Source organism: Triticum aestivum, chromosome 7A (genome assembly GCF_018294505.1).
Source record: "Triticum aestivum cultivar Chinese Spring chromosome 7A, IWGSC CS RefSeq v2.1, whole genome shotgun sequence".
Taxonomy (NCBI): Eukaryota; Viridiplantae; Streptophyta; class Magnoliopsida; order Poales; family Poaceae; genus Triticum; species Triticum aestivum.
Genome location: NC_057812.1, coordinates 110,799,161 through 110,820,951, shown reverse-complemented (window position 1 = coordinate 110,820,951; position 21,791 = coordinate 110,799,161).

The window sequence follows — 21,791 nt, the reverse complement described above, 5'->3', positions numbered from 1 at the left end:
TAGATATCAAGAGAATCCAGGTATGGAGCACTGGAAGATGGTAAAGAAAGCATTGCGTTATGTGCAAGGAACGAAGGACTACATGCTAATATACAGGAGAAGTGATTCCCTAGAGATAAAAGGGTATTCAGACGCATATTTTGCGGGGGACAAAGATGATAGAAAATCCACGTCAGGATACATCTTCACTCTTGCTGGGGGAGCTATTTCGTGGAAAAGCTCCAAGCAGTCGATAGTTGCATCATCCATGATGTATGCAGAATTTATAGCATGCTTTGAGGCCACGGGGCAGGCGATATGGCTAAAGAAATTTGTACCCGACTTGAAAGTGGTAGATTGTATTCACAAACCACTAAAGATGTACTATGACAACCAACCCGTAGTATTCTATGCTCACAACAACAAGTCGAGTAATGCTGCCAAAACAATAGAGATGAGGTATTATGTTGTAAAAGATAAAATCCAGGATCAAACTATAAGTCTCGAGCATTTAAGGACAAAAGATATGCTTGCGGATCCGCTAACGAAAGGCTTACCACCCAATGTGTGCAAGGAACACTTAGCCGACATGGGTTTAAGGGAAAGCCTTATGATTCCTGGATAGGCCCAAAAGGAACAGAATTTGTTTCTGAACATAACGTATGTTTTAGCTGTATGATTCTATCGACAATTAAGTTGTGACGATGAAACATGCTCTATGTACCAATATGTGATGAAACAAATAAACTAGAAAGTATAAAGTTAAAAGTAAAGTTGAGATCAAGGGAGAGAATGTTAGGTTGATCTCTCTCTCGTTCGAACCCAACGGATCGAATGGGCCCCTGACTCGCGCCCTAATCGGGGGCGCCTAACCAAACCATGGTTGGTGGTCTCCTGTGACCCGCGCTATATAAACAGAGGTGGGGGCCGAGGCATGACTTACGAGGTTGATCGCTGCCACAAACCCCACCGAACACTCCCTATCGATCTAGGGTTAGCGCGGTGATCATGGGAAGCTCCACCGCCACTGCCATCCACTCTTTGTCCACATCGTCACTGGCCCCTACTTCACCATGGCCAACTCTGGTAGTTCCTCATCTGCACAAGGAGAAGGTAATACCACAGTAATCCACCATGAATCCCTAAATCTACTCGATCCATGGAGTAAACATTGTGTTGCTAGTTTCAGAGATATGCGTAATAGAAGAGCTAGCATGTTTGGTGTCCTGCATGCAGCTCATGCGGGCTCTAGTGAGTCAAGATTCGGCTGTTTGCTTATCCCAAACAATAACTGATGCAGTGTCCTTATCTTTCATGCCGTACTTTTCTCAAAAGAAATGCCTTGAGTATTTATTGACTTGATCCACTATATATCGAGTATTCTTATAAAATTAAACTGATAATAACCATAAAACTGTCACAATATATATATACGCCACCTATGGGTTGCTGATTAGTCCTTGTCTAATCCAGATTGAGTAGATGTAGTTCAACCAGTAAGCATGTGCTCAGATTGTCTGAGTACTACAATCACTTGAATCAAGTGGGAGTTAATCTTCCAGATAAGATAGTGATTGACAGAGTTCTCTAGTCACTATCACCAAGTTGCTAGAACTTCGTGATGAACTATAATATGCAAGGGATAACGAAAATGATTCCCAAGCTCTTCGTGATGCTGAAATCGACAAAGGTAGAAATCAAGAAAAGCATCAAGTGTTGATGGTTAACAAGACCACTAGTTTCAAGAAAATGGCAAAGGGAAGAAGGGGAACTTCAAGAAGAACGCCAAGCAAGTTGCTGCTCAAGTGAAGAAGCCCAAGTCTGGACCTAAGCCTCAGACTAAGTGCTTTATTACTGCAAAGGGACTGGTCACTGGAAGCGGAACTACCCCAAGTATTTGGCGGATAAGAATGATGGCAAAGTGAACAATGCTATATTTGATATACATGTTATTGATGTGTACTTTACTAGTGTTTATAGCAACCCCTCGGTATTTGATACTGGTTCAGTTGCTAAGAGTAGTAACTCGAAACGGGAGTTGCAGAATGAATAGAGACTAGTTAAGTGTGAAGTGACGATGTGTGTTGGAAGGGGTTCCAAGATTGATATGATCATCATCGCACACTCCCTATACTTTCGGGATTAGTATTAAACCTAAATAAATGTTATTTGGTGTTTGCGTTGAGCATGAATATGATTTGATCATGTTTATTGCAATACTGTTATTCATTTAAGTTAGAGAATAATTGTTGTTCTGTTTACATGAATAAAACCTTCTATGGTCATACACCCAATGAAAATGGTTCGTTGGATCTCGATCGTAGTGATACACATATTCATAATATTGAAGCCAAAAGATGCAAAGTTAATAATGATAGTGCAACTTATTTGTGGCACTGCCGTTTAGGTCATATTGGTGTAAAGCGCATGAAGAAACTCCATGCTGATGGGCTTTTGTAATCACTTGATTATGAATCATTTTTATGCTTGCGAACCATGCCTCATGGGCAAGATGACTAAGACTCCGTTCTCCGGAACAATAGAGCGAGCCACTGATTTATTGGAAATAATACATACCGATGTATGCGGTCCAATGAATGTTGAGACTCACGGCAGGTATCATTGTTTTCTGAGCTTCACAGATGATTTGAGCAGATATGTGTATATCTACTTGATGAAACATAAATCTGAAACATTTGAAAATTTCATATAATTTCAGAGTGAAGTGGAAAATCATCGTAACAAGAAAATAAAGTTTGTACGATCTGATCGTGGAGGAGAATATTTGAGTTACGAGTTTGGTCTTCATTTGAAACAACGCGAAATAGTTTCACAACTCGCGCCACCTGGAACACCACAGCATAATGGTGTGTCCGAACGTCATAACCGTACTTTATTAGATATGGTACAATATATGATGTCTCTTACCAATTTACCACTATCATTTTGGGGTTATGCATTAGAAGACAGCTGCATTCACGTTAAATAGGGCACCATCTAAATCCGTTGAGATGACACCGTATAAACTGTGGTTTAGCAAGAAACCTAAGCTGTCTTTTCTTAGAGTTTGGGGTTGCGATGCTTATGTGAAAAAGTTTCATCTTGATAAGCTCAAACCCAAGTCGGAGAAGTGCGTCTTCATAGGATACCCAAAAGTAACTGTTGGGTACACCTTCTATCACAGATCCGAAGGCAAGATATTTGTTGCTGAGAATGGAACCTTTCTAGACAAGGAGTTTCTCTCGAAAGAAGTGAGTGGGAGGAAAGTAGAACTTGATGAGGTAACTCTACTTGCTCCCTTATTGAAAAGTAGTTCATCACAGAAATCTGTTTCTGTGACTCCTACACCAATTAGTGAGGAAGCTAATGATGATGATCATGTAACTTCAGATCAAGTTACTACCGAACCTCGTAGGTCAATCAGAGTGAGATCCACACCAGAGTGGTACGGTAATCCTGTTCTGGAGGTCATATTAATTGACCATGACGAACCTACGAACTATGAGGAAGTGATGATGAGCCCAGATTCCGTGAAATGGCTTGAGGCCATGAAATCTGAGATATGATCCATGTATGAGAATAAAGTATGGACTTTGGTTGACATGCCCGATGATCGGCAAGCCATAGAAAATAAATGGATCTTCAAGAGGAAGACGGACACTGATAGTAGTGTTACTATCTTCAAAGCTCGAATTGTCGCAAAAGGTTTTCGACAAGTTCAAGGTGTTGACTATGATGAGATTTTCTCACTCGTAGCGATGCTTAAGTCTGTCCGAATCATGTTAGCACATTGCCACATTTTATGAAATTTGACAAATGGATGTCAAAACTACATTCCTTAATGAATTTCTTAAAGAAAAGTTGTATATGATGCAACCAAAAGGTTTTGTCGATCCTAAAGGTGCTAACAAAATGTACAAGCTCCGGTGATCCATCTATGGACTGGTGCAAGCATCTCGGAGTTGGAATATACGCTTTGATGACTTGATCAAAGCATATAGTTTTATACAGACTTGCGGTGAAGCTTGTATTTACAAGAAAGTGAGTGGGAGCACTACAAAATTTCTGATAAATATATGTGAATGACATATTGTTGATCAGAAATAATGTAGAATTTTTCTGGAAAGCATAAGGGAGTTTTTCAAAATAATGACCTCGGCGAAGCTGCTTACATATTGAGCATCAAGATCTATAGAGATAGATCAAAACGCTTGATAAGTTTTTTCAATGAGTACATACCTTGACAAGATTTTGAAGTAGTTCAAAATGGAACAGTCAAAGAAAGAGTTCTTGCCCGACCACGACAGAAGATAGAAACAGAATGAAAATTATTCCCTGTGCCTCAGGCACAGGTTCTATAAAGTATGCCATGCTATGTACCAGGTCTATTATATACCCTATACTGTGTTTAGCAAGGGAGTACAATAGTGATTTAGGAATAGATCACTGGACAACGGTCAAAATTATCCTTAGTGGAATAATGATATGTTTCTCGATTATGGAGGTGACAAAAGGTTCATCGTAGAGGGTTACGTCAATGCAAGTTTTGACACTGATCCAGATGACTCTAAGTCTCAATCTGGATACATATTGAAAGTGGGAGCAATTAGCTAGAGTAGCTCCGTGTAGAGCATTGTTGACATAGAAATTTGCAAAATACATACGGATCTGAATGTGACAGACCCGTTGACTAAACTTCTCTCACAATAAAAACATGATCACACCTTAGTACTCTTTGGCTGTTAATCACATAGCGATGTGAACTAGATTATTGACTCTAGTAAACCCTTTGGGTGTTGGTCACATGACGATGTGAACTATGGGTGTTAATCACATGGTGATGTGAACTATTGGTGTTAAATCACATGGCGATGTGAGCTAGATTATTGACTCTAGTGCAAGTGGGACACTGAAGGAAATATGCCCTAGAGGCAATAATAAAGTTATTATTTATTTCCTTATTTCATGATAATTGTTTATTATTCATGCTAGAATTGTATTAACCGGAAACATAATACATGTGTGAATACATAGACAAACATAGTGTCACTAGTATGCCTCTACTTGACTAGCTCGATAATCAAAGATGGTTAAGTTTCCTAACCATAGACATGAGTTGTCATTTGATTAACGGGATCACATCATTAGGAGAATGATGTGATTGACTTGACCCATTCCGTTAGCTTAGCACTTGATCGTTTAGTATGTTGCTATTGCTTTCTTCATGACTTATACATGTTCCTACGACTATGAGATTATGCAACTCCCGTTTACCGGAGGAACACTTTGTGTGCTACCAAACGTCACAACGTAACTTTGTGATTATAAAGGTGCTCTACAGGTGTCTCCGAAGGTACTTGTTGAGTTGGCGTATTTCGAGATTAGGATTTGTCACTCCGATTGTCGGAGAGGTATCTCTAGGCCCACTCGGTAATACACATCACTATAAGCCTTGCAAGCATTGTAACTAATGAGTTAGTTGCGGGATGATGTATTACAGAATGAGTAAAGAGACTTGCCGGTAACGAGATTGAACTAGGTATTGAGATACCGACGATCGAATATCGGGCAAGTAACATACCGATGACAAAGGGAACAACATATGTTGTTATGCGGTTCGACCGATAAAGATCTTCGTAGAATATGTAGGAGCCAATGAGGGAGTCCTGGATTAGGGGGTCCCTAGACAGCCGGACTATATCCTTTTGCCGGACTGTTGGGCTATGAAGATACAAGATTGAAGACTTCGTCCCGTGTCCGGGTGGGACTCTCCTTTGCGTGGAAGGGAAGCTTGGCAATTCGGATATGTAGATCTCCTCCCTTTTTACCGACTCTGTGTAACCCTATCCCCATCCGGTGTCTATATAAACCGGGGGGTTTAGTCTGTAGGACAACAACAATCATAATCATAGGCTAGCTTCTAGGATTTAGCCTCTACGATCTCGTGGTAGATCAACTCTTGTAATACTCATATCATCAAGATCAATCAAGCAGGACGTAGGGTATTACCTCCATCGGGAGGGCCCGAACCTGGGTAAACATCGTGTCCCCCGCCTCGTGTTACCATCCGCCTTAGACGCACAGTTCGGGACCCCCTACCCGAGATCCGCCGGTTTTGACACCGACATTGGTGCTTTCATTGCGAGTTCCACTGTGTCGTCACCATAAGGCTTGATGGCTCCTTCGATCATCGGCAACGATGCGATCCAGGGTGAGTTTTTCTCCCCAGATAGATCTTCGTATTCGGCGGCTCCACACTGCGGGCCAACTCGTGTGGCCATCTGGAGCAGATCGAGAGCTACGCCCCTAGCCGTCAGGTCAGGTTTGGAAACTTAAACTATACTGCCGACATCCGCGGAGACTTGATCTTCGACGGATTCGAGCCCGTGTTAGGTGCGCCGCACAGCCACGACGAGCATGACTTTGCTCTGCCGCCGGACAGTGTTTGGGAGATCACACCTGTGGCAACTCCGGCCCTTGATCCGGAGTAGATCGCGTCGTCCGAGGACGGGTGGATGGACCCCGCTACGGAGGCCGCACACTCAGCGGCGATAGAGCCGAATACTGACTTCACCTCCTACGAGACCTATGTTGCCGGACCCTTGGATTCGTCCCCGGCCGCAGGCTCCGAACCGCCTGTGTCCGTGCCTATCGAATCTTATTGGGCGCCGATTATGGAGCTTTCCTCCGCGGATATCTTTCAGCACTCGCCCCTGGGCGACGCGCTGAATTCATTAAGGTCCCTCTCCTTGTCAGAAGGCCCTTGGCTAAACTATATCCGGCTGGAGTGGGAAGCGCAAGATGAAGAAATTCCTTCCCCACCCACCACCCACTTAATAGCCACTGTCGACGACTTAACCGACATGCTTGATTTCGACTCCGAAGACATCGACGGTACGGACGACGATGCAGGAGAGGAACAAGAACCACCGCCCACAGGTCGCTGGAAAGCCACTTCTGTTGGAAATATGCCCTAGAGGCAATAATAAATTGGTTATTATTATATTTCCTTGTTCATGATAATCGTTTATTATCCATGCTAGAATTGTATTGATAGGAAACTCATATACATGTGTGGATACATAGACAACACCATGTCCCTAGTAAGCCTCTAGTTGACTAGCTCGTTGATCAATAGATGGTTACGGTTTCCTGACCATGGACATTGGATGTCATTGATAACGGGATCACATCATTAGGAGAATGATGTGATGGACAAGACCTAATCCTAAGCCTAGCACAAGATCATGTAGTTCGTATGCTGAAGCTTTTCTAATGTCAAGAATCATTTCCTTAGACCATGAGATTGTGCAACTCCCGGATACCGTAGGAGTGCTTTGGGTGTGCCAAATGTCACAACGTAACTGGGTGGCTATAAAGGTACACTACAGGTATCTCCGAAAGTGTCTGTTGCGTTGGCACGAATCGAGACTGGGATTTGTCACTCCGTGTAAACGGAGAGGTATCTCTGGGCCCACTCGGTAGGACATCATCATAATGTGCACAATGTGATCAAGGAGTTGATCACGGTATGATGTGTTACAGATCGAGTAAAGAGACTTGCCGGTAACGAGATTGAACAAGGTATCGGGATACCGACGATCGAATCTCGGGCAAGTATCGTACCGATAGACAAAGGGAATTGTATACGGGATTGATTGAATCCGCGACATCGTGGTTCATCCGATGAGATCATCGTGGAACATGTGGGAGCCAACATGGGTATCTAGATCCCGCTGTTGGTTATTGACCGGAGAGTTATCTCGGTCATGTCTGCATGGTTCCCGAACCCGTAGGGTCTACACACTTAAGGTTTGATGACGCTAGGGTTATAGGGAATAGATATACGTGGTTACCGAATGTTGTTCGGAGTCCTGGATGAGATCCCGGACATCACGAGGAGTTCCGGAATGGTCCGGAGGTAAAGATTTATATATGGGAAGTCCTGTTTTGGTCGCCGGAAAAGTTTTGGGTTTTATCGGTAATGTACCGGGACCACCGGGAGGGTCCCGGTGGTCCACCAAGTGGGGCCACCAGCCCCGGAGGGCTGCATGGGCCAAGTGTGGGAAGGGACCAGCCCCAGGTGGGCTGGTGCGCCCCCCACCAAGGCCCAAGGCACAAGGGAGAGTGGAAGGGGGCAAACCCTAAGCTCAGATGGGCCTAAGGCCCACCTAGTGGTGCGCCCCCCTCTCTCCCCCCCTTGGCCGCCCCCCTAGATGGGATCTAGGGCTGGCCGCCACCCCTAGGGGTGGAAACCTAGGTGGGGGCGCAGCCTCTCCCCTCCCCCTATATATACTTGAGGTTTTGGGCTGCCATAGACACGATTCAATCTCCTTCTTGGCGCAGCCCTACCCCTCTCCCTCCTTGTCTCTTGCGGTGCTTGGCGAAGCCCTGCTGGAGTACCACGCTCCTCCACCACCACCACGCCGTCGTGCTGCTGCTGGATGGAGTCTTCCCCAACCTCTCCTTCTCCCCTTGCTAGATCAAGGCGTAGGAGACGTCCCCGGGCTGTACGTGTGTTGAACACGGAGGTGCCGTCCGTTCGGCACTAGGATCATCGGTGATTTGGATCACGATGAGTACGACTCCATCAACCCCGTTCACTTGAACGCTTCCGCTTAGCGATCTACAAGGGTATGTAGATGCACTCTCCTTCCCCTCGTTGCTAGATTACTCCATAGATTGATCTTGGTGATGCGTAGAAAATTTTGAATTTCTGCTATGTTCCCAAACAGTGGCATCATGAGCTAGGTCTATGCGTAGTTACTATGCACGAGTAGAAAACAAAGTAGTTGTGAGCGTCGATATTGTCAATTATCTTGCCGTTACTAGTCTTATCTTGATTTGGCGGCATCGTGGGATGAAGCGTCCCGGACCAACCTTACACGTACACTTATGTTAGACCGGTTCCACCGACTGACATGCACTAGTTGCATAAGGTGGCTGGCGGGTGTCTGTCTCTCCCACTTTAGTCGGATCGGATTCGATGAACAGGATCCTTATGAAGGGTAAATATAAATTGGAAATTCACGTTGTGGTTTTGGCGTAGGTAAGAAACGTTCTTGCTAGCAACCTATAGCAGCCACGTAAAAACTTGCAACAACAATTAGAGGACGTCTAACTTGTTTTTGCAGCATATGCCTTGTGATGTGATATGGCCAAAAGGATGTGATGAATGATATATGTGATGTATGAGATTGATCATGTTCTTGTAATAGGAATCACGACTTGCATGTCGATGAGTATGACAACCGTCAGGAGCCATAGGAGTTGTCTTAATTTATTTATGACCTGCGTGTCAACATAAACGTCATGTAATTACTTTACTTTATTGCTAAAGCGTTAGCCATAGTAGTAGAAGTAATAGATGACGAGACAACTTCAAGAAGACACGATGATGGAGATCATGATGATGGAGATCATGGTGTCATGCCGGTGACAACGATGATCATGGAGCCCCGAAGATGGAGATCAAGAGGAGCAAAATTATATTGGCCATATCATGTCACTATTTTATTGCGTGTGATGTTTATCATGTTTTACATCTTATTTTCTTAGAATGATGGTAGCTTCAATAAGATGATCCCTCACTAAAATTTCAAGAAAGGTGTTCCCCCTAACTGTGCACCGTTGCGAAGGTTCATTGTTTCGAAGCACCACGTGATGATCGAGTGTGATAGATTCATACGTTCGAATACAACGGGTGTTGGCGAGCCTAGCATGTACAGACATGGCCTCGGGACACATGCGAAACACTTAGGTTGACTTGACGATCCTAGCATGTACAGACATGGCCTCGGAACACGGAAGACCGAAAGGTCGAACATGAGTCGTATAGAAGATACGATCAACATGAAGATGTTCACCGATGATGACTAGTCCGTCTCACGTGATGATCGGACACGGCCTAGTTGACTCGGATCATGTAATCACTTAGATGACTAGAGGGATGTCTGTCTGAGTGGGAGTTCATAAGATGAGCTTAATTATCCTGAACATAGTCAAAAGGTCTTCGCAAATTATGTCGTAGCTCGCGCTTCAGTTCTACTGTTTAGATATGTTCCTGGAGAAAATTTAGTTGAAAGTTGATAGCAGCAATTATGCGGACTAGGTCTGTAAACTGAGGATTGTCCTCATTGCTTCATAGAAGGCTTATGTCCTTAATGCACCGCTCAGTGTGCTGAACCTCGAACGTTGTCTGTGGATGTTGCGAACATCTGACATACACATTTTGATAACTACGTGATAGTTCAGTTAAACGGTTTAGAGTTGAGGCACCGAAGACGTTTTGAAACGTCGCGAAACATATGAGATGTTTCGAGGGCTGAAATTGGGATTTCAGGCTCGTGCCCACGTCAAGAGGTATAAGACCTCCGATGATTTTCTTAGCCCGCAAACTAAGGGAGAAAAGCTCAATTGTTGAGCTTGTGCTCAGATTGTCTGAGTACAACAATCATTTCAATCGAGTGGGAGTTGATCTTCTAGACGAGATAGTGATGTTTCTCCGAAGTCATTACCACCAAGCTGCTAGAGCTTCGTGATGAACTATAATATATCAGGGACATATATGATGATCCTTGAGATATTCGCAATGTTTGACACCACAAAAGTAGAAATCAAGAAGGAGCATCAATTGTTGATGGTTGGTGAAACCACTAGTTTCAAGAAGGGCAAGGGCAAGGGCAAGAAGGGATACTTCATGAAACGGCAATTCAGCTACTGCTCTAGTGAAGAAACCCAAGGTTGAACCCAAACCCGAGACTGAGTGCTTTTGTAATAAGAGGAACAGCCACTGGAGCAGAATTACCCTAGATACTTGGTAGATGAGAAGGCTGGCAAGGTCGATAGAAGTATATTGGATATACATTGTGTTAATGTGTACTTTACTAGTACTCCTAGTAGCACCATGGTATTAGATACCGGTTGGGTTGCTAAGTGTTAGTAAACTTGAAATAAAAGGCTGCGGAGTAAACGAAGACTAGCTAAAGGTGAGCTGGCGATATGTGTTGGAAGTTTTTCCAAGCTTGATGTGATCAAGCATCGCACGCTCCCTCTACCATCGAGATTGGTGTTTGCGTTGAGCATAGGCATGATTGGATTATGTCTATCGCAATACGGTTATTCATTTAAGGAGAATAATGGTTACTCTGTTTATTTGAATAATACCTTCAATGGTCTTGCACCTAAAATGAATGGTTTATTGAATCTCGATCGTAGTGATACACATGTTCATGCCAAAAGATATAAGATAGTAATGATAGTACCACCTACTTGTGGCACTGCCACGTAAGTCATATCGGTATAAAACGCATGAAGAAGCTCCATGTTGATGGATCTTTAGGCTCACTCGTTTTTGAAAAGTTTGAGACATGCGAACCATGTCTATTGGTGTATATGCATGAAGAAACTCCATGCAAATGGACCATTTGGACTCACTTGATTTTGAATCACTTGAGACATGCAAATCATACCACATGGGCAAGATGACTGAAAGCCTCGTTTTCAGTAAAATGGAACTAGAAAGCAACTTGTTGGAAGTAATACATTTTGATGTGTGCAATCCAATGAGTGCTGAGGCGTGTAGTGGATATCGTTATGTTCTTACTTCACAGATGATTTGAGTAGATGCTGAGTATATTTACTTGATGAATCATGAGTATGAATTATTGAAAGGTTCAAGTAATTTTAGGGTGAAGTTGAAAGATCATCGTGACAAGAGGATAAAATATCTATGATATGATCATAGAGATGAATATCTGAATTACGAGTTTGGCACAGAATTAAGACATTGTGGAAATTGTTTCACAACTAATACAGCCTGGAACACCATAGTGTGATGGTGTGTCCGAACATCATAACTGCACCCTATTGGATATGATGCATACCATGATGTCTCTTATCGAATTACCACGATAGTTTATGAGTTAGGCATTAGAGACAACCACATTCACTTTAAATAGGGCACCACATAATTCCAATGAGATGACACCGTATGAACTATGGTTTAGAGAAACCTAAACTGTCATTTCTTAAAAGTTTGGGGCTGCGACGCTTATGTGAAAAAGTTTCAGGCTGATAAGCTCGAACCCAAAGCGGATAAATGCATCTTCATAGGACACCCAAAACAGTTGGGTATACCTCCTGTCTCAGATCCGAAAGCAATAAGGGATTGTTTCTAGAATCGGGTCCTTTCTCGAGGAAAAGTTTCTCTCGAAAGAATTGAGTGGGAGGATGGTGGAGACTTGATGAGGTTATTGAACCGTCTTTTCAACTAGTGTGTGGCAGGGCACAGGGAGTTGTTCCTGTGGCACCGACACCAATTGAAGTGGAAGCTTATGATAGTGATCATGAAACTTCAGATCAAGTCACTACCAAACCTCATGGGATGAGAAGGATGCATACTACTTCAGAGTGGTACGTAATCCTGTCTTGGAAGTCATGTTGCTGGACAACAATGAACCTACGAGCTATGGAGAAGCGATGGTGGGCCTGGATTCCAAAATGGCTCGAGGCCATATAATCCGAGAGAGGATCCATATATGAAAACAAAGTGTAGACTTTGGAAGAACTACTTGATGGTCGTAAGGCTGTTAGGTACATATGGATTTTGAAAGGAAGACGGACAATGATGGTAAGTATCACCATTAAGAAAGCTCGACTTGTCGTTAAGATGTTTTCCGACAAGTTCAAGGAGTTGACTACGATGAGACTTTCTCACTCGTAGCGATGCTAAGAGTCTGTTGGAATTATATTAGCGATTACCGCATTATTTATGAAATCTTGCAGATAGGATGTCAAAACATTGTTTCCTCGACGATTTTCTTGTGGAAAGGTTGTATGTGATACAACCGGAAGGTTTTGTCAATCCTGAAAGATGCTAACAAGTATGCAAAGCTCCAGCAATCCTTCTAAGGACTGGAGTAAGCATCTCAGAGTTGGAATGTATGCTTTGATGAGATGATCAAAGATTTTGGGTGTATACAAAGTTTATGAGAAACTTGTATTTCCAAAGAAGTGAATGGGAGCACTATAGAATTTCTGATGAGTATATGTTGTTGATCAGAAATGACGTAGAATTTCTGGAAAGCATATAGGGTTATTTGGAAAGTGTTTTTCAATGGAAAGCCTGGATTAAGCTACTTGAACATTGAGCATCAAGATCTATAAGGATAGATCAAAACGCTTAACGGTACTTTCAAATGAGCACATACCTTGACATGATCTTGAAGGTGTTCAAGATGGATCAGTCAAAGAAGGAGTTCTTGCCTGGGTTGTAAGGTATGAAGTTAAGACTTAAAGCTCGACCACGGCAGAAGAAAGAGGAAGGACGAAGGTCGTCCCCTATGCTTTTGTCATAGGCTCTATACGGTATGCCATGCTGAGTACCGCACCTGATGTGTGCCTTGCCACATATCTGGGAAGAGGGTACAAAGGTGATCTTGGAGTAGATCACTAGATAGCGGTCTAAATTATCCTTAGAGGAATAAGGATATGTTTCTCGGTTATGGAGGTGATAAAGAGTTCGACGTAAAGAGTTACGTCGATGCAAGCTTAACACCTATTCGGATAGCTCTGAGTAGAGATACCGGATACGTATAATGGAGCAACAATTTAGAATAGCTCCAAGTAGAACAGTTATTTTAAATGGCTCCAAGTGTAGCATAGTAGTTGCATCTACAAGATGACATAGAAATTTGCGAAGTACATACGGATCTGAATGCTGCAGACCCATTGACTGAAACCTCTCTCACAAGCATAACATGATCAAACCCATAACTCTTGGGTGTTAGTCACATGGGGATGTGACCTTGAGTGTTAATCACATATCGATGTGAACTGGATTATTGACTCTAGTGCAAGTGGGAGACTGTTGGAAATATGCCCTAGAGGCAATAATAAATTGGTTATTATTATATTTCCTTGTTCATGATAATCGTTTATTATCCATGCTAGAATTGTATTGATAGGAAACTCAGATACATGTGTGGATACATAGACAACACCATGTCCCTAGTAAGCCTCTAGTTGACTAGCTCGTTGATCAATAGATGGTTACGGTTTCCTGACCATGGACATTGGATGTCGTTGATAACGGGATCACATCATTAGGAGAATGATGTGATGGACAACACCCAATCCTAAGCCTAGCACAAGATCATGTAGTTCGTATCCTGAAGCTTTTCTAATGTCAAGTATGATTTCCTTAGACCATGAGATTGTGCAACTCCCGGGTACCGTAGGAGTGCTTTGGGTGTGCCAAATGTCACAACGTAACTGGGTGGCTATAAAGGTACACTACAGGTATCTCCGAAAGTGTCTGTTGGGTTGGCACGAATCGAGACTGGGATTTGTCACTCCATGTAAACGGAGAGGTATCTCTGGGCCCACTCGGTAGGACATCATCATAATGTGCACAATGTGATCAAGGAGTTGATCACGGGATGATGTGTTACAGAATGAGTAAAGAGACTTGCCGGTAACGAGGTTGAACAAGGTATCGGGATACCGACGATCGAATCTCGGGCAAGTATCGTACCAATAGACAAAGGGAATTGTATACGGGATTGATTGAATCCGCGACATCGTGGTTCATCCGATGAGATCATCGTGGAACATGTGGGAGCCAACATGGGTATCCAGATCCCGCTGTTGGTTATTGACCGGAGAGTTATCTCGGTCATGTCTGCATGGTTCCCGAACCCGTAGGGTCTACACACTTAAGGTTCGATGACGCTAGGGTTATAGGGAATAGATATACGTGGTTACCGAATGTTGTTCGGAGTCCCGGATGAGATCCCGGACGTCACAAGGAGTTTCGGAATGGTCCGGAGGTAAAGATTTATATATGGAAAGTCATGTTTTGGTCGCCGGAAAAGTTTCGGGTTTTATCGGTAATGTACCGGGACCACCGGGAGGGTCCCGGTGGTCCACCAAGTGGGGCCACCAGCCCCGGAGGGCTGCATGGGCCAAGTGTGGGAGGGGACCAGCCCCAGGTGGGCTGGTGCACCCCCCACCAAGGCCCAAGGCGCAAGGGAGAGTGGAAGGGGGCAAACCCTAGGCTCAGATGGGCCTAAGGCCCACCTAGTGGTGCGCCCCCCTCTCTCCCCCCCTTGGCCGCCCCCCTAGATGGGATCTAGGGCTGGCCGCCACCCCTAGGGGTGGAAACCTAGGTGGGGGCGCAGCCTCTCCCCTCCCCCTATATATACTTGAGGTTTTGGGCTGCCATAGACACAATTCAATCTCCTTCTTGGCGCAGCCCTACCCCTCTCCCTCCTCGTCTCTTGCGGTGCTTAGCGAAGCCCTGCTGGAGTACCACGCTCCTCCACCACCACCACGCCGTCGTGCTGCTGCTGGATGGAGTCTTCCCCAACCTCTCCTTCTCCCCTTGCTGGATCAAGGCGTAGGAGACGTCACCGGGCTATACATGTGTTGAACACGGAGGTGCCGTCCGTTCGGCACTAGGATCATCGGTGATTTGGATCACGACGAGTACGACTCCATAAACCCCGTTCACTTGAACGCTTCCGCTTAGCGATCTACAAGGGTATGTAGATGCACTCTCCTTCCCCTTGTTGCTAGATTACTCCATAGATTGATCTTGGTGATGCGTAGAAAATTTTGAATTTCTACTACGTTCCCCAACAACTTCATCACACGATAAATACATGGTGGATACACCCAAAGAAAACAGTGACAAGGAACGGAAGGATACAACAAAGGATAATCCCCTCGAGAAGCAACCAAATCGACGACGTAGGCACCATTCCAAATACCGCCTCGGCAAACACAACAATAACAGCGCAAGAAAGAATAATACCCCGGTCGACTCCAAAGCAAATGACGACCACATGGACCCAGTGACAGAGCAGGATGAACCAGCGGACGGCGAACATAGTACGGAGCCGCTGTCCGATCACGGCGACGCCGAGGGTAAAGCTCATCAACCTGTCTCCGGAGAGGAGAACAGTCCGGACGACGATGCACACATCATCCCGGAGAGGCACTTGGAGCAGGAGGACCTCCACAGAAGGCTTATTGCCACTGCGAGGAGTCTGAAGAAGCAGAATCAAAGGCTTAAAGCCGCGCAAAATACACTCAACAGTAGATGGAACAAAGTGCTTGACACTGAAGAAAAGTACGGTGGCAGCTGCCACACAAAGAGCTATCCAAAGCGCAAGCTGCTGTCTGAATTCGATGACGAGGCTTTAGAGCCCATACAACCGAAAAATAAAACGGTCGATCAGCCGGATCGACCGCCCTGTGGCCGCGATAGGGAGGCTAACGATGTCGCACATAAGTCAGCACACGATTCACGTGAGGACCTACACCAAAAAGACGGTATGACCAGGTCCATCTACTGATCTTGGAAACGCGCTCTGGCACAGAATCAATACCGAACACTATAACCGTCAGAATGCCATGACACATCCAAATACAGGGGTGCCGCGCACCCCCTATGCTTCACCGATGAGGTTCTGGATCACGAATTTCCAGAAGGATTCAAACCCGTGAACATAGAGGCATACGACGGAACGACAGACCCTGGGTCTGGATTGAGGACTTTATCATTCATATCCACATGGCTCGCGGAGATGATCTCCACGCCATCAAATACTTGCCCCTCAAGTTGAAAGGACTAGCTCGGCACTGGCTGAAGAGCCTCCCCGAAAACTCAATTGGAAGTTGGGAAGAGCTTGAGGATGCTTTTAGGGCTAATTTTCAAGGGACCTATGTCCGACCTCCGGATGCAGATGATTTAAGTCATATAATTCAACAGCCCAGAGAGTCAGCCCGAAAGCTTTGGAACAGATTCCTCACTAAGAAGAATCAAATTGTTGACTGCCCGGATGACGAAGCCTTAGCGGCTTTCAAACACAGTGTCTGGGACGAATGTCTTGCCAGACACCTCGGCCAGGAAAAACCGTGGACAATGGCAGCCCTAATAAGCCTTATGACCCGCTTTTGCGCGGGCAAAGATTGTTGGCTGGCCCGTAGCGGCACCAGCGACCCAGGCACATCCGAAGTCAGGGATGGCAATGGAAAACCACGATGCAATAAAAGCAAGCGTCGAAACAATGAAGACAGCCCAGACAGCACGGCGGTAAACGCCGGATTCAGGGGCTCTCGACCCGGTCAACAGAAAAAGCCATTCAAAGGCAGCAGAGATAGACCGTCTAGCCTAAACAAGATTCTAGACAGATTATGTCAGATTCATGGCACCTCCGACAAACCAGCAAATCACACCAACAAAGAATGATGGGTCTTCAAGCAGGTCAGCAAGCTAAACACCGAACACAAGGGGACGGAGACACCAAGTGAAAACGAGGATGAGCCTTGCCAAAAAAACACTAGGGGATAGAAAAAATTCCCACCATAGGTCAAAACAGTGAACATGATTCACGTAAAGAAGAGGAGGAGCAAATGTGCACTCCGATACGTATGCACCGCGGAGCCCGTCACCCCCAAGTTCAACCCTTTGTCAGCCTGCTCGATCACTTTTGATCGCAGGGATTACCCGACTAGTATCCGGCACGGAGGATCGGCTTCCTTGGTACTAGACCCAATAATTGACGGATACCATCTCACCCGAGTCCTTATGGACGGCAGCAGTAGTCTTAATCTGATATATCAGGACACAGTACGCAAAATGGGGATAGACTCGACAAGAACCAGCCAAAGCAATACTACCTTTAAAGGAGTAATACCAGGCCCAGAGGCCTGTTGCACGGGCTCTCTAGTACTAGAGGTTGTATTCGGTTCTCCCAACAACTTCCGAAGTGAAAAGTTAACCTTCGACATCGCTCCATTCTGAAGCGGCTATCAAGCGCTACTCGGAAGAACGACCTTCGCTTGTTTTAATGCAATACCGCATTACGCTTATCTTAAGCTTAAGATGCCCGGTCCACGTGGCATCATCATAGTTAGTGGAAACACAGAGCGTTCCTTACGTGCGGAAGAATGTGTGGAGGCTTTAGCAACCGAACACTGAACGGCCTCTCCAACTAGAATAAACGAGTGGTCGTCAAGACCGCAGATACGACTAGACGAGTCCGGCGCACCACTAGCTATAACAGCTCAGATAAACCTAAGACCGGGTCGATGGATATACCCCCATAGGTGGTGCTAGGGGCTTCCCACATGTAAAAAGGACTACAGTTCGGCTTGACCTTATTTAGATTCAATTTTAACGGTTTATTAAGAATAACCAGTTTTTCGCACGAAAACTTCCACCTGGGCTTTTGTCTCTTACAGATGATCATCATGCTACACCCTTCCAGGATATGGCACAACGGAGACACAGGCGCAGACATGCAGCAGGGCCCCGCTCAAAGGTTTCTTTTTAGATTAAGACACTGTGTAAACCTTTTTTACTGTCTCTTGTTGCTTCACACCCTCCGGATACTCAACATAACCAAGAGGGATGCTGGCATTATTGGCATTTCGTCACGTCAGACTAATGCACGTACCTAGAAATTCAGGGGTTATTATCGAGGGCGTTACTCAGCCCAGTATACGTTGTAAAGACCGAATACCTTAGGGAGTGTTCGGCGTCGCGAGTTTGGCCTTATATGCATCAGCTCCGAATCATGTCTTTGGTCAATAGTTGGGTTTGCCCGGTTCCCGTGTTTTGCTATCTTACGTTCCGCTCTATCGGCTATGGTGGCACTGGGAGAACTACTGCGATTGTGCCCTGGTTCACCTAGATGAGCACCTCAGTAGAGAAAGCCGAAAACTGACTATCATGATAAAGCGCGAGACTGGTCAACCACTCGAGGACTCAGCGGAATCTTCGCGATTCCTTCGCATTAACGAAGGACCGGTTTCCCGGTCATGTACTTACGCACACCGTATTCCGATAAGCGCGGAAGTACCAGGGGATATATAGTAGCCCCACTGTCAAACTCCTATGGCTAAGTGAAAGTGTTAAAGCAATATGGTCCGATTGCCTTGTTCGTCGTGCTATCACCTCCTTAATGGACCAAGACATTGGATCAAGTGTGAATACGCGCTTTTCCGAACACCCCCGCACTATATGCGTGGGGGATGAAGCCGACGACTGCAAACTTTCAGGTTATATACATACATAAATGGCCGCACAGGAGGCATCATAATACTTTCAGGCAAAATTATAAACACAGCCTTTATAATCCAAATAGCATTGTTTTTACAATTGGGATACATGTCACTCGAACATGATACTCTTCGAGCACTGAGCGTCTATTAAATGAGTGCCTTCTAGGACTTCTTCAAAATAGTGCTCGGCCGAGACCTGGCCTACGGCCGGACCCCGGGTTGCAATAGCGGTGGCATCCATCTCTGCCCAGTATGTCTTAACACGGGCAAGAGCCATCCGCGCACCCTCTATGCATGCCGACCTCTTTACAGCGTCGATATGCGGCACAGCACCAAGGAATCGTTGCACTAAACCAAAATAACCTATGGTCAGCCGCCTCGTCATGTTTGGTCCTTCCGGCCAAAGACGATCCACGACAGACCTCATGGCAAGCCCGGACAACCTATGGAGCTCAGCCCACTCGGCCATTTGCTCATTTAACAGCAGCGGACGCGTTGGAGCACTGAAATGCGACCAGAACAATCTTTCCACTTCATGATCTTTCTGATCTTTGAAAAACTCAGTCGCATCAGCATCACTCATTGCCAGGTACGTATACGTGTCTGCAGCACTCCATAATTTATCCAGAGGGGCATCCTTCGGATCTCCGAACTTCGTCCGCAACAAAAAGGGCTTCCCAGCCATGATATCCCCGGCCTGGCGGAGCTCCTCCTTCGCCGCTCTGATTTTAGAGCGGGTTTCCTTGGCTGCTACCATGGCTTTCTTTGGGTCCTCCGCTTTCGCTTGGCTTTCCTTTTCAAGAAGCTCATACCGGTCGGCGACATCCTTCAGCTCAACAGCCATCTTGGCTATTTTATCTTCACTTTGGCGATGAGCAGCCCGTTCGGCTCTTAACTCTTCGTCTGCCTTTAGGGCGGCCACATCACTTCTCCTGGCTTGTTCCTTGGCTCAGGCAAGCTCCGCCCGAAGGGTCTTCACGGCGGCAGCTCCATCTGAAGTCACAGCATGTTATAGATACTAGCATCATGCTCCTCTTAATATCTGTTGACCACCGGAGAATACATACCCTGTGCCTCGTCAAGCCGCTTGTTCACAAGCACGATGTCGGCATCCGCCATATCAAGTCGCCGCCTCAGTCCGGCAAACTCAGCAGTCCGGCCAGCCACCGGACCTTCAGCCATCTGCACATGAAAGCAGTGCAATCATTACCTGGGACTATGATCCTCTATTTGCCGCCTCGGGACAACAACCATAGTCTCAGGGGCTACTATCTGTATAGAGCACACCTAGCGTGTGCGGTACCGTCAAAAAATTTATATATTACTTTGCGTACCTCAAAGCCTCTTAGCAGACTCATAAAAGCTTCATGCAACCCACTTTTGGCGGATGAAATCCTCTCAACCACCGTACCCATTAAAGTATGATGCGCCTCTGAGATAGCCGCTTGCTCCAAAAGACTCATCAGTGCGTTCGGTTGTGCACCGGACAGTCCCAGACTCTTTCTGTTGCTCTCCTTAGGAGTCGCGTGCTCCAGACTTCGGGTGGCCGAAGGGTTACCTTCTGGCCTCGGCGGATTAGCAGAAATCCTCCGTGATGACACCTCAGGGTCGTTCGCCCTAGGAGGCGGGGAGACAGGGGGAGGCGTTTCGCTCTCCATCATCTCCGGAAGAAGATCCCCCGAAGACAAACTTTGTTGAAAAGGGATATGAGCCGGACTGCAAGATATATGTCTCGGTTATTGTCCTCGGAGATAAAGCAGGATATATCTACCAAAAGTACTCTTGATTCACTTACAGCTCGGTGGAGGGCTAGCTCCCTTTTGGGCGCTGTGCGGTAAGGATGCCCTCCGGGGCAGGGCCCCCTGGCGAAGGTTTCTTCCCTCATTTGGAAACCTTCGTTTCCAAGTCTTCAGAGGCGGTCCTTTTCCTTCCTTGGGGAGAGGGGATTCTAGATTCTTCTCCCCCAGTATCCTCCTTCGCGGAGACACTAATTCCCCCGGTTTGGATGAGTAATGCGTGAGGCCTGCTTTTGGCTTCTTTATTCCTCCCTTTATCTTCCCCTGATGGCACTTGATAAAGTGCGTGCTCAAGCATCCTGGCTAGTACAGGATCCGGTGAGCCTTCGGGAAGGGGGGCCGAACACCTGATCATCTTCGCCTTTCTTATCTAGTCCTGGCCAAGAGCAAATTTTTCAGAATGATGTTATGACAAATGAAAAGACGACGTGTTCGGCCGCAGAAATTACTTACATGGGTATCTGGACGATTGCAGTTTAGACCCGCATCCTCAATGGTGTCCAGACACTTTATTCGTGATCCGAAGAACAATCCATACATCCCTTCGAGCGTCACGCCGAAGAATTGTTGAATAGTTCACGGTCCTTCCGAGTTGAACTCCCACATACGGAGAGATCGACGTTGGCATGGCAGGACCCGACGAACTAGCATAACTTGCATTACCCTGACGAGACTGACATCCCTCTTGAGGATATCTCAGATGCGACTTTGCAATGTCGGCACGTCATTAACTAGCCCCCAGTCCAGCCCCTTGTTCACCCATGACGCCAGCTATGGCGGGGGGCCCGAACGGAAGGCGGGAGCAGCTACCCACTTAGTACTTCGAGGAGCTGTGATGTAAAACCACTCCCACTGCCATAAGTTGGACACCTCTAGGAAGGAACCCTTTGGCCATGGAGCATCGGCGCCTTTGCTTATTATGGCACCTCCGCATTCTACGTG